Source organism: Macrotis lagotis, chromosome 1, assembly GCF_037893015.1.
Source record: "Macrotis lagotis isolate mMagLag1 chromosome 1, bilby.v1.9.chrom.fasta, whole genome shotgun sequence".
In the NCBI taxonomy this organism is placed as follows: Eukaryota; Metazoa; Chordata; class Mammalia; order Peramelemorphia; family Peramelidae; genus Macrotis; species Macrotis lagotis.
This window is the reverse complement of record NC_133658.1, coordinates 774,535,511-774,549,511: the sequence shown is the minus strand read 5'-3', so window position 1 is coordinate 774,549,511 and position 14,001 is coordinate 774,535,511.

Genomic DNA, 14,001 nt, shown 5'->3' with positions numbered 1-14,001 from the left:
AAAGGTATATTCCTTTACATCCCCATTCAAATTTCTCCAAAGGTCTATCATGTCTAGGTTTTTGAACATTCTATTAACCGCCTTAGCATCCCTCTGATTTGTTTAATGGTTAGATTTATCTAATTCTGACAGAGGGAGGTTAAGGTCTCCCACCAGTAGAGTTTTGCTATCTATGTCTTACTGTAACTCATTCAGCTTCTCCTCTAAGAATTTGGATGCTATATCACTTGGTGCATACATATTTAGTATTGAAATTGTGCATTGTCTATGGTACCTTTAGGGAAGATATAGTTTCCTTCTTTATCTCTTTTAATAAGATTTCTTTTTTGCAGCTGCTTTGTCTGAGATAAGGATTGCTATCCCTGCCTTTTTCACTATAGCTGAGGCATAATATATTCTGCTCCAATTTTTTACCTTTACTCTGTATGCATATCGCTGCTTCAAATGATTTTCTTGTAAGCAGCATATTGTAGGATTCTGGTTTTTAATCCATTCTATCATCCCATTACATGTTATGGGAGAGTTCATCCCAATAACATTCAAAGTTATAATTACTAACTCTTTATCCCTCTCCTTGCTATCTTCCTTCCATTTGCATTTTTCCTATTTTTTTTCACCTCATCCCTATTTCCCAGTATTTTGCTTCTGAATACCACTTCCTTTAATGTGTTTATCCCCTTACATCCATCCCCTCCCCTTTCTTTCTCCTTTTCCTTTGACCCTTCTTCCTTCCCTTCCTTCTGACAGTTCCTTTTTTCCTCCCCTCCTCCTCCTTTCCCTTCTTAATGCTTGAAAGGTTAAGATAAATTTCTAAACTCACCTTATTGTGTGTGTGTGTGTGTGTGTGTGTGTGTGTGTGTGTATTAATGCCTTTGAACCAAATCTGATGAGAGTAAGATTGAGGCAATTCTCACCTCCTTCCTTCTTCCCCTATAATTGCAATAGGTCTTTTGCACTTCTTCATGTGATGTAATTTACTCCATTCAATCTCCTCCATCCTCCCATCTCTTTACTGTCCCATCATTTATAAGGAGATATCACTTTTAAATCACTCTATCAGAGTCCCAGACACGTTATGAGTGTCTATTAATTCTGGCTAAGTATATTCCCTCTAATAGAGTTACAGTTCTCAAGAGTTATAAAAATCTTTCTCCCAGTTGGGGATATAGTAAGTTTCATCTTATTGAACAAGATTTTTTTTTTCTTTTCTCCTTTTTTACCTTTTTTCATGTATCCCCTAAGTCTCCTATTTGAAGTCTGAATTTTCTATTTCTATTTCTATATCTATATTTCTATTCTTTTCATCAGGAAAAGTTGAAAGTCTCCTATTTTGCTAAATGTCCATCTTTTCCTCTGGAAGAGAAGGCTCAGTTTTGCCGGATAGTGAATTTTTGGCTGCATTCCAAGCTTCCTTGCTATTTGGAATATCATATTCAAGGCTCTTTGATCCCGTAATGCTGATGCAGCCAGGTCCTGTGTAATCTTTACTGTGGCTCCTTGGTATTTGATTGTTTCTTTCTGGTTGCTTCCAGGATTTTTTCCTTTATCTGATAGCTCTGGAGTTTGGACACAATATTCCTTGGTGTTTTCATTTTGGGATCTCTTTCAGGAGGGGATTGATGTATTCTTTCAATAATTATTTTGCTCTCTGGTTCCATGATATCAGGATAATTCTCCTTCACTCTTTCCTGGAGTCCAGGCTTTTTTTTCCTCCTCAAAGTTTTTAGGAAGCCCTATGATTCTTGAATTGTCTCTCCTGGATTTATTCTACAGGTCAGTTGTTTTGCCAATGAGTTATTTTATATTTTGTTCTATTTTTTTGAATCTTTAAAATTTTGTTTAACAGATTCTTGGTGTCTTGTGAAGTCATTAGTTTCCACAGATTTAAATCATTTTTTAGAGAAGAATTTTCTTCATTTACCTTTTGCGACTACTTTTCCAATTGGTCAATTCTATTTTTGAAGGAGTTTTCCATTTGCCCAATTGTGTTTCTGAAAGAATTATTTTTTGTTTTGCACTTGTCCAATGGTATTTTTGAAGGATTTACTTTCATGTTGCAAAATGTTAATTTTCTCTTGTGTTTCTTTCCCCAATTTTTCCATTTGATTTTTAAACTTCTTCCTGATTTCTACTAAGAAGTCTTTCCTGGGCTGGAGACCCATTCATATTCCCCTCTGAAGTTCTGAGTTAGGATCCTTGGCTTCAAGATAACATTCCATGGACCCCAATTTCTGCTTGCCTTTATTCATTTTGGGGACCTTTCCCTAGGTTGTTGTGTTGGGTAGAGGTGCTGGTTCACAGACCAAATATCCTTAGGGTCTTTGCTCACTGGGCTTAGGAATTCTAAGTGGGCCAGCCAGTAGGGAATACCAAATGATTTCTCTGGAGTGTCTGTGATCATGATTAGTGACTAGCTCTCTAGGCCTGGGTGGGATGGGAGGAGTACCAGGATCTAGGTTTTCCTTGAATAATGTGGACTGCGCCCTGGGGCTATACAGTTAATCTACTTAAAACTAATCAGCACTTATGGAGATCTTCAGCCCACACCTGAGCCAGGGGTTGGGTGAGGGGACTATTACTGTGTTTGTCAAGGGGAGAGTCACTTTCTCCACAGGAATGGGGGGACAGAGAACTCAAGTGGAAAATGGAAACATGAGAACTTTGCTGAAAACGTTGGGGGTGGGGCTTGCAGCCCTGGTCTTCCAGACCAATGTAGCTGCCACACTGGAGCTTTCCTGCCTGCTACACACACAACCAAAGTTTCTCTCACTGTTCTCAAGCCTCCCTTCACTGCCCCTGTGCTAGGCTTCTTCTCTCTGCCCCCAGCTCACCCTATGCTCCCCTGGGACTGACTTTGCTGTATGATATTCTCCTAGGTTCTTCTCTGGGTTCTATGGATGCAAATTCTGTTAAGAGACTTGGTTCATTTAGTTCTGAGGGAAAACTGGGAGAGCTTAAAACAGAACCTGACTTCTCTCTGCCATCTTGGCCAGAAAATTGTTTTTTAAGTAAATTATGGGATGGAACAAAATATTAGGTTTCAAGAAATAGGAGTTATAATAAGGATAAATAAGGCAATGATAAAATTTATGTAAAGATGAAGAAACTGCATTGTGCTTAGATTAACATAGAGAATGAAAAGTAAAATTAAATGTATGTGAACCACAGAGCTTATTTCTACTGAACAAAACCACATCTCTTGGTTTCCAGCATGTAGTAACCTCCACCTGAACCCAATCACCAGAATTTCCTTGTGTATGACCAAGTCATTGGGTGACACCTATTGTGCAAGATCTGATTGTTGGATTGGTTCCCAAAGAACTCAATTTTGTATAAGAAAGATTAATAATGGCTAGAATTTATTTAGACCCTAAATATTTCCAAGTTGTACATATGTTATCTCATTTGATCCCCACAATCCTGGAAGATATGTTATACAATTATTACCATTATACAAATAAAAAAGATAAGAGTAACAGAATCTAAATGATTTGTCCAGAGTCCCACAGCTAAGTGTCTGAGGGAGGATTCAAATTCAGGTCTTTTTTACTCCAGTTCTAGTATCCTATTGGCAACTTCACCTACTCCATAGCCTAGCACAATGAAGTTTGTCCTAGGATCAAACTTTTAATTCTAGGAGCTCCAAATATAGTTTGCCTTCATTTCAGGTATACATTGATGCCCTACCTCCTGGTAGAAGTGCAAGCTTCTCTCTCTTATCTTTATCAGTGTTTTAATAAACTTAATTTTGCTATTATACTTTGGGTCTCATTGCTGTAGTGTTTCCTACAATGCCCAAACTTAAAACCCTCCATAGTCAACTATATCTAAGTTCTTGAAATAAAAGCTATGTGATTTTTTTAAAGACATTGAAAACTGAAGAAGACTTTAATATTTGTTTCTCAAAAATAAAACAAATAAGATAAACCAGAAAGAAACTATAGAGCTGAAGACATTGTTGAAAAAAATAGATTCCACTAGCCTATGATGTCTAATGTGAATATTTCTAACTGAAACAATAACCTTAGTAAAGTAAAGGATATAAAATAAATCCACAATGGTCATCAACATTTCTTTACTAAAAGAAACAATCAGAGAAAGTTCAATAAAAATGATGAAATTTCATACTATGCATAAATTATCTGGAAATTAAGCTAACAAGACATGTGTGGCTTATATATTAAGAAAACTGGAAAAGTCTTTGCCAAAATAAAAGACATAATATTGGAGAATGGTGTGGATGTGACCTAGAGTTGCAGAAGGCTGTGCCAGCAGAACAAAAGTTCTAGTACTTCTATCAAGCTCTTGAAGCCTCTGGGATAGTTATATCAATGGGCTACTGTCTTAAGATCAGTCTAACTAGGGAAAATACGCTTGTTACAGAATGGACCACAAAGGTAAGGATTTTTCTAGACACAGAAACTTTTGGAAACAATATAAAAAATTATATAGAGTCTATGATATCTATTGAAGTAAGGACTAGTCATGTCAATGAAATAACATATTTTTAAGTATTACATGTTCTTTTACTCCTTGACTATTTTAATCAAGATAGCCATTCCAAAAGGAAATCTTTTCCTATTTTTATCCAAAATTTATAATGAGCAGTGAATGAAAAGATGGAATAAGATGCTTTGAGTGTTTGTGTGAGTCTCTTATTTGTAACTTGAGTTTGCTGAAATTTCAAATAGTGCTATGTTCCAAATTACTTTTTATTGAATAGTTCCTATTTACCAATATTCATTCTTGACATTGTTCATGTTTGTAAATGGAGTTTCATCACATAAATTTACTGGTTAATGTCATACCTCCAGTCTTTTATGGTTGTTATTGTTTAGTTGTGTTTGGCTCTTGATGGCTTCTTTTGGGGTTTTCTTGGCAAAGATACTGAAATGGTTTGCCAATTCCTTCTCCAATTCATTTTAGAGATGAGGAACGGAAGCAAACAGGGTTAAATGACTTGTCTAAAGTCACATAACTAGTAAGTATCAGAGGCTAAATCTGAACTCAAGAAGAAGTCTTACTAATTTTAGGCCAGCATGCTATCTGCTCTGCCACCTAGTTGCTCATTTTCTGATTCAAATCATGTAAAAGATAGAAATTTTATGAACTACTCTAAAAAACTAAGGAAACAGAAGTGATAAAAGTCCTTGTATTTAGAGTCAAGAGGATCTCGTATGAATCATAGCCCTGCCAAATACTTCTTGTCTGATATATTACCTCTATTAGCCTCAGTTTTCTCATCTGTAAATGAGGGATTTTGGCTATTTGCTTCTGTGATCTCTTCCAGATCTAAGAATATGATTGTATACATATATGTATATATATATATATATATATATATATATGAATATTTTATTTTTTCCTGGATTTCAGTAGTAGCCCACAAGAAAAGGGTTATTCTAAGCACAAGGCACTTAATCTCCAATGATAGAATTTTTTAGTATTTAACATTTGGATATGATCCAGACTGGGTAAATAAGTAAATGTTTTGACGGAGACTGTGTGAAAACTAGTATGTAGTTTGACATGAAATCATGGAGGTCCTTAATAGGAGTGTTCATTTTATTCCATAGGCTAGAGATCATCCAAACACTGCACAAAGGCTCTTTCGTTTTTGTTTTACCCATGAGCTAAGAATGTTTTATACATTTTTTAAAAAAAGTTGATGCTATTTTTTAAATGTGACAATTATTTTATTGACTATATTAAAAATAGACAGTGAAATTTGATCCTTCTTTTGTAGTTTGCCAATCACTGTAGACAGGCAATAGAGATCCACTAGAGGTTTTTGAGGTTGCAAATATGATACATTAGGAATTCTGTAGGAGTTCCAAGTTGTACTTGCCAGTTGTATAAGGCAAAAAGAAAATGTCTTCAATTGTAATTTTGGTTATGTTGTCAACTTAAAGAGAATATTTATTTATAATTCTGTTCAATTCAACAAAGATTTTTTGAGTGTATACTTTGTGCAAGAGATAGGAAGACATGAGTTCAGGTCCTATATCTGACACATATGAGCTTTGTGACGTAGGACAAGTCAGTCATCCTCTCAATGTCCCAGGCAACTTTCTTTGACAATAAGCTACAGAGTAGATGCCTACAGATCTGCATTGTTAGATGGACCTTTTAACACCAATGAAAAAATGACAAGTCTTAATAAAAACAAATCAGCAAATACAAAAAAAAGCAATCTGGAAGATACCAGGGCACATAGAACCTTAAATTAGACTTACACTTTTTTAATCTTCAAAGTTTATGATTTATGTCAACATTGCAAAAGGTACTAAAGTTAAACTGGCAGGCCTAGAATTTACTCCATTCTCCTTTTCTACTTATGAATGTAACCTCGGCTTCTGGGCATACCCAGCTCCAATATGGAATCTACCTGGAAGGGTCTCTTGAGTTTTTCTAGCTTGTCTAGCATGGAACCCAATGTGGGCCCTACCATGTGAATGTAGGTGGTTTGATTGACTGCCTACTTCTTTAAAAGTGATTGAACTGAATGATTGTACCATCTTTTTTGGCTTTGCTGTTTTGGAGGACTCTGACTGTGCACAGATTAGATGCCATGAACTGAACTTGGGAAAGAGAGTTTGCCTTCTACTTTCTTTTAGCCTGACCTCAAGAAAAGGGTCTGGGGTTATTTGTTTCTGTTCTGTGTTGTTTTTCCTTGGTTTTGGATGCCAGAAGTGATACCCATGGACCAGTAAATTTGAATCATGATGACTTTTGGAGCCAGTATTCCAGGCCACCTGCCCAACATGGAAACCCTAAGAAGCCAGAGTGCCAAGAACTCAAGCTTAATGGGTTTTGTACTAGGAGCTAGGATTGGTCTGATTCCTCTTACTCTCCCACTGCATCTGTGTTGTGAGGGAGGAAGAGAATTATACAACCTTCATTTTAGGGGAGTAAGTTTGTATATTTGTGATTATATCTTCTGAAGCAAATATTTCTGTATTGAAAAGATAATCTGTCAATGGCTAAATAGAACTAGAGTGCAGAAAACTACTTCCTACACTAAAAGGAACACCATCAGTGGGGACTGAGTCATTAACAGAAGGCTTAGGTCTTTCTCAATCCCTTTAAGGGTGTTGGAGAATCCTATGGGAAGAGGAGAAATAAAACATATTGACCTTAGGCAGTAGGATTCAGAGTTAGTATTACATAAAAATAGACATGATGTTTTCTTGTCATCTTGTAGCATCTCACTGGTTCTTCTTTAAGAGCAGAAAATGAGAGCAAATGGCTGTCTGATAACTGTGGCCAAATCATATTCAACAAAGAACTCCTTCATCTCCAAGGTGGTATGGGAGCTGAGTCTAGTCCAGAGTAGCCCTTGATTGCTTCAGTCTTTTCATGCCTGGTTCATCTCCAAAAAGACTGGCAATATCATGGTTACTATTAATTCACTTTCATTTCCTATATCATTAAGCTGATCAAAACACCCATTATTTCAGGCAGATAAGTAGATACAGATGAGAAATTATTTTAGGGATACTTTTCTTGTATCCTCATATTATACCACACAAATGATTATTAATGAAACTGACCTTTGCATATTTGAAGAAATTAACACTATTATAAGAATTTTCAATAAATCCTTCCTTATCCTGATTTTTCCTCCTACTCACTCATCTCATTATCCTGCCTTGATTTTAGAAAAGTTTTTCTTTCGGATGAAAAAGTAATGAATAAATCTGAAAAAGTTAATTTCAATGGCTAAGTATACATTTCAGACATTAATCCTGTTTGAAAAACTAGTAAAATCTCTTTGTTATTTTTAATCTTGGTTACTAAACTATGAAATATATGAATGAAAAAATAAGACCACTAAGTTACATATATTTACAATATATGATGAGCATGTTATTTGACCTTTTTAGAGCTTTAAGTCATACAATGAATCATTTACTCTTCCTGGGCTTGGATGATTTAGGCCCCATATGCTATAGACTTTCAGTTAATAGATACTACTAATCTACAATTAACAATTATAATTATTAGGAGTTATCAAAACTTCACGGTGTCTTGGTTCTGATACTTATGTGATTTTTGTCAAGTCACTTAAAGCTGAGCCACAGTGACATAGCACTTTAAGCTTTTTCAACACTTCCCTCACAACAGATTGTAATGTATCATTATTTTAATCTTACAGATGAGGCACATCATTAATTCTTCATCTCTAAGATGACTCATTTGGATAATGTCTGAGATACCCTGGAGCTCTAATTTCCTAATAAAGGAATTTATATATTGAAATGACTCCAAAAACATTTTCCAAGTTCAGTTCAACTTAATTAAATTCAATTCAAATGTGCTCAGCAAAGATTTATTAAGTTTCTGAAGAGTCTTCAATATCAGAGGAATTTTATTCTTCAATAGATGGATAACTGAAGCAACAAGGAAGAAACTGAAAGTTATGAAGAATCATGAGATTCTAATACACAGTAGCATATTAAGAATATTGATTGACTAATCTAAAGAATGGGTTTGATGGTGACTGGGGCATTGGTGGATTGATGCTAGTTTAAATGATAAGGAATGAAGTCCTGAATTAGTGCTATTGTGATAGGAGTAGAAAATAAGGGGCATTTGAGAAAAGAATAATTGCTAAATGTTCTGTGTCTGACCTAGTTCAGGTTTGAGATTGAAACATAATGAAACACTTGCAAATTAACAATAGGTTTAAAAAGATACGATTCAGTACAAATGGATTCTGCTGTCCTTTGATTCCCTTTTTCCTAATATTGGGATCAAAAACTGACCAGCAAGACATGGGGATTCTGCCAAATCTCAGTAAGTCCCACTCCCCACTGACTAGACTCTTTAGGTGGAGAAAGAATGATAATTGGTCAAACTTTAATATTCTGAACCAATCAGATCCTGATAATGACCCTCACACAGGAAACCTAGCCTATGTAGTATTAGGAATATTAACAATGATCATTGTATAGTATTTTAAGACTTACAATGTACTTTACAAAACTGTCTAATTTTGTCCTCACAACCCCTTAAGATATGTTATTATTATTCCCATTTTATAGATGAGGAATCAGAATCTGAGAGAGATTAAGTGACTTGACCATGGTCATTCAGTTACTGTATGAGCTAGGATTTGACCTCAGGTCTTCCTGACTCCAAGTCAAGTGCTCTTTTTCTACATCACTTAGTTATCCAGTTAATGCCTCACAATGGAGAAAAAAAGTGTGAGCTTCAAAAACCATAGTAAAGACCTTACTTTTCTGTTAGATTTTCATGTATGGTTTTCAATAAGCAAAATCTAAAATAAGAGAATTTTACCTTGAAGAGAGGTAGTAATAATGGACAAAAAAACCCAAAATTTAAATTTCATTTGTAACCAGATGGCATGGCACAATGAACTGCTAAAAATCTAACCCCAAAATGTTATTTCCTGAAGATAAAAATACAAAGATTAAAAGGTCAGATAACTGAAGAGGTTGTGTTAAGACCAAGGTAATATATGCTGTAAATAACAAAGTTGTTATTTGAATCTAATACTATGATTCCAACATCTACTACTTTTCTTACGGATACACAAAAAATAGAAATAATCATCAAGGTATTATTTATAAAACTTAATATTCAATGATTTAACATGTTTAAAGTTTCATTATTCAATTACTCTAATTGTGTATGGTATAATTAGAATTTGCATTTCTCATGTGTTCAACACTATCAGTATTGTACAAGAAAAAAACAATCATTTGCCTTGAAGAATTATAATATAATGTAAGAAAGCATGCATAAATTTGTTTCAGTATATCAGCTTTAAATAACAGTCTTTTTCATTAAAATGTCAATTTTTACACACTTTTACACACAGTTTCCTCTAAATGAAAGAATTTTAGTGTCAAGTGACCCATCACCTGCACCTAAGTGAAACCTCTAGTAAGGTCCTGCTGCTCTTTGCTGTTGCCTTTGGCTTAAGAAGGAAAAGTAGAGTGCTTTTGCAACTGTTTTGTATCGAGATGAACTCTGGATTTATGGGTTTGGATTAATTTAAATATGAGTTTTGTTCTGAACACCACAGAATCTGAGTGAGTGAATATATCTGGTTGAGCTGATTTGTATAGCCCAGATACAGCCAGTTTGATGAATAGTGTTCTTTTTGACTTAAAGAGAAGAAAGATTGCAAATTGAAAAAAAAAAGTCATTAGTGTTTGGTTTTCGAAGAGGATTTGCCCAGCTGAGTACTGAGGATTTGCCCAGCTGAGTACGGAGGACTAAGAGTCAAGCAACAAACAGAGAAGTAGTTTAATGTGATGCAGAGTTTCTGAATGGACTATGTTCCAAAGTAGTCTAGAGTTGTGAGTTACCCTGAGCATATGAATTTTTCAGGCTCATATGCTTTCCTGGTAGATTCCTGTATATTTATGGCCACCTTCATTGGGTTCATTCTGTAAGAAGAGTGTAATTATATATATATCATATATTTATTATTTATGCTTTAACTTTAATATGAGTATATATGATATTATTTCTTAAGCCTTTTGTCAAGTAAATATGTCATTATTTTAAGTGGGTATTTGAATAAGTATTATATAGTATATGGGTACTTTTCTCGTGATTGGGTGGTTGGGTAGATAGAAAATGCATCAGATTTGGATGGGGAGAGAGATCAAGAGCCAGAGTGGGGTAAATAAGAAAAGTGTCTTTCCCCTCAATATGGTTACTGCTAGGATCCTGAGAGAGTTTCAGTGGAATCATGTGGTAGAAACCATCTCTAGAAATCTATCCCTGCCAGTTAAGGTCAGGTAATAAAGAAAGATCCAATCAAGAAAAAAATGAGAGGGTGAACCACTCCATGGGAAAGTTGATAGGAAAATATGACATTGTGGTGGCGATCATATCAAAGTTGTCACCCACCAATGATTGTGTTGCATTACATTTGCACATAGTATTTAATAAATATTTGCTAAATAAATTCTCTTATGCACCTGCCATTTCTAAGCTTTAGTTGATCATAGGGACATGACTCAGAGTTTAGAGTTAATCTGGTCTAAACTCCTCATATGGTTAACTGTGAAAGATTAATTGACTCATCCACTTAGTAAACAAGCAAATTCAGGATTTGAATTTAGGTCTTTTGATTCCAAATTAAGTTCTTGAAAGTCAGCCCTCTATATTGCTCAATGCTGCCTTCAAACCCTTATTTACTGGGAAAATACTGAATAAAGTATCTATTAAAGTATATTCTTCTAGTAGAGAATATGTTCTTCACCCTTTCTAATTCTTGCCAAAGTCACGAATTCTGGATACTCCTCCTTTCAACCCATTTCATAGCTCTAGGAGAAGTCTTTTTCTTTCACTGCTACTTTCAGTCTTAGATTTGGCAATTACTTAACAACCTCTTTTTTCTTTAAAGTTCACATCATCTAATTATATCACCTTGTCTAGATATTTTTCATTGCCTTAATGAATAACTTACTCCTAGCCTGATTTAAAATATTTCTCTTTATTTCATCCTTTGCCATAATACTTTGAAACTTTAATATTACATTACAATTGATGACCTTGCTAGAATAATGATCTTCTATTTTATCTACTTAAAGTCCTATGACTTTTTAGCTTCATTCTTCCTCAGTCACTTAATTTTCATTTTAAAATCTCTTTGCTTTCTCTGTGTTTTTTTGTCTTTATCTCTCTCTCTCTCTCTCTCTCTCTCTCTCTCTCTCTCTCTCTCTCTCTCTCTCTCTCAACTTACCAGTTCTTAATACAATTCTGGCTTCATTTTTTCTTTCAGAGTTGATATGCTGTATCAACAGCATCATTAATCTTTATTCTTAAATACTCAATTCTCTTACCCTTCCTGACCTGTTAATCCTAAACTTTAAGTAATTTCTTCCATCTTTCTTCTTTGTTCCTGTTCCTAGGTTATGGAATACTTTTGGCAGACAACAGCAACAACAAAATAGAATTTGATAGACACTAATGTGTTTCTCAAGCAAAGACAGAATGATCTCCTGGGAATGGTGCAGAGGATGTGTTCTTTCAGTTACAAGTTAGACAAGATAGACGTTGAGGTCTATTCCAATTCTGTGAGTTAAAGGACTTAGGTATAACATGACTGTTTCAAGGCATGTGAAGTATGTCCATGTATTAATGTTGTTTTCATTTAACAGACCCTGAGGTGATATGGTGACTAGAATACTGGCCCTGAAGTCAGGATATGAATTGAAACCCTTTATCAGATGACTTCCTATCTTGTGACTCTGGGTAAATCTTTTATCTGGTACGACTTAGTTTTCTCATGTGTAAAATGGAGATAATAATTAATCTATTTCCTTAGGTTGTTGTGAAAATAAAATAACTAACATCTGCTAAGAGCTTTGCAAACATATATATATATATTCAAAATATTGCTAATATTCATACTATGAATAGAAGATTAATAGTGTAGGAGTCAAATCATTTTTCTAGCTCCACAAAGCTACTAATGTTCAGGCCAGTTCTTATATCCACAATACCTAATTGTTGATACAAGCTCTTTACTGTACTCTATAATATACAAACCCAGCAAGAGAACAGGGCTAATCTAGTGATTAAATCATGTTTTCTTTACTCTAATTTGGTTGACTGCATAGAACCATTAAAATTACTCCCCATGCCAATAGTGCAAAATGTTTTTTAGAGCAATTTCAAAAGGATGTATTAAGGGACACTGTAAAACAGACATTTTCTGGGCCATTTTTGCTCTTAAAAGGTACTTATGATTGAGATGGTGGTTAGTTGTTCATTTAAATTGGAGTATATATACCTATCCGGGGTGTAGGATATGGGTGTAAGGGGTAATAAGGATGACTGGTACCTCTGGTATGTGGGCTGCCAAGTCCTTTTTGGGATAACTTTCTACCTTTGATGTCTACAAGAGCCACCTAACTCTCACCTGTGGTTCCAAGAAGGAAACTGTAGTAGGTAGTGGTCACACCCTGGCAAACTCCTTTGGCAAACAAACTAAAACAGGTTGAGGGTAATTGAAATGGACTCAAACCCAAGGGTGAGGAGGTGTCTACCCCAACCATGTGAAGTCCTCTACTGTAGAAAGGGTAGATGAGAACAATTTGCTCCAATGGCCATAAAGGCAGTTGAAGCAGGCACTATGGAGTGCTCATAGCTTGATTAGATATCAAAGACACCAAAGTCATCCTCTGCATCTTGTTCTCAGGCCTCTGTCTTGCCACTGGACTTTGATGACTTTGAAAGAGAGAGTGAGGCCAATGACTGCATGCAGCTTTGCCTCACCTAAATCCAATTTAGTCATGAATCAAAAGAAATCACTCATACCATGTTACCATTCCTATCTCAAAGTTCTGTGGTAATGAAGCAGCAGGTATGGATATACTGGGAGCTGTAGTCATGATCCTGCATATAAATTGCCCGGGCCATAGAATTGTCTCCTCATTGGAAGAAGCAATTCGGCAGCTACCTGGATGTCTGAGCAGCCTTTTATTGAATGGACTGCTTAACTCCTGGTTAGAGGAAAGGACTAGAAAAGGTGTCCTAAAAATTGTTTGCTCACCCAATTCTGACCTGATTACTGTAAGCAAGTGGAGATACCACCCTGTAATCAAAACACACAAAAAGTACAAGAACTTCTTCAAAGAAGATTCCACTCACTATTAGTGCATGAAATTTGTGTCTACTCATAGACAACACAAAATCCAGTAGACCTGAAAGATGAACAGCTCTTATTGCAAGAGTACTCAGTAGATATCATATTTGCATAGTAACCCTGGGTGAAACAAGCGGGGTGGGGGGGCAAATGAAGATGAAGTTACTGAAGTTAGAGATGGATACACATTTTTCTGGAGTGGACACAGCAAAAAGATGTGAAGTGGAGCTGGTGTAGATTTGCAATCAAAACTAATCTAGTCAACAAGCTTGAAAGCCCAGCAAAAGGAATGAATGACAGGCTGGCTCTTGACAGTGTAATTGCCATTCACAGGAAAATGCCATGCCATCATTATCAGTGCCTAT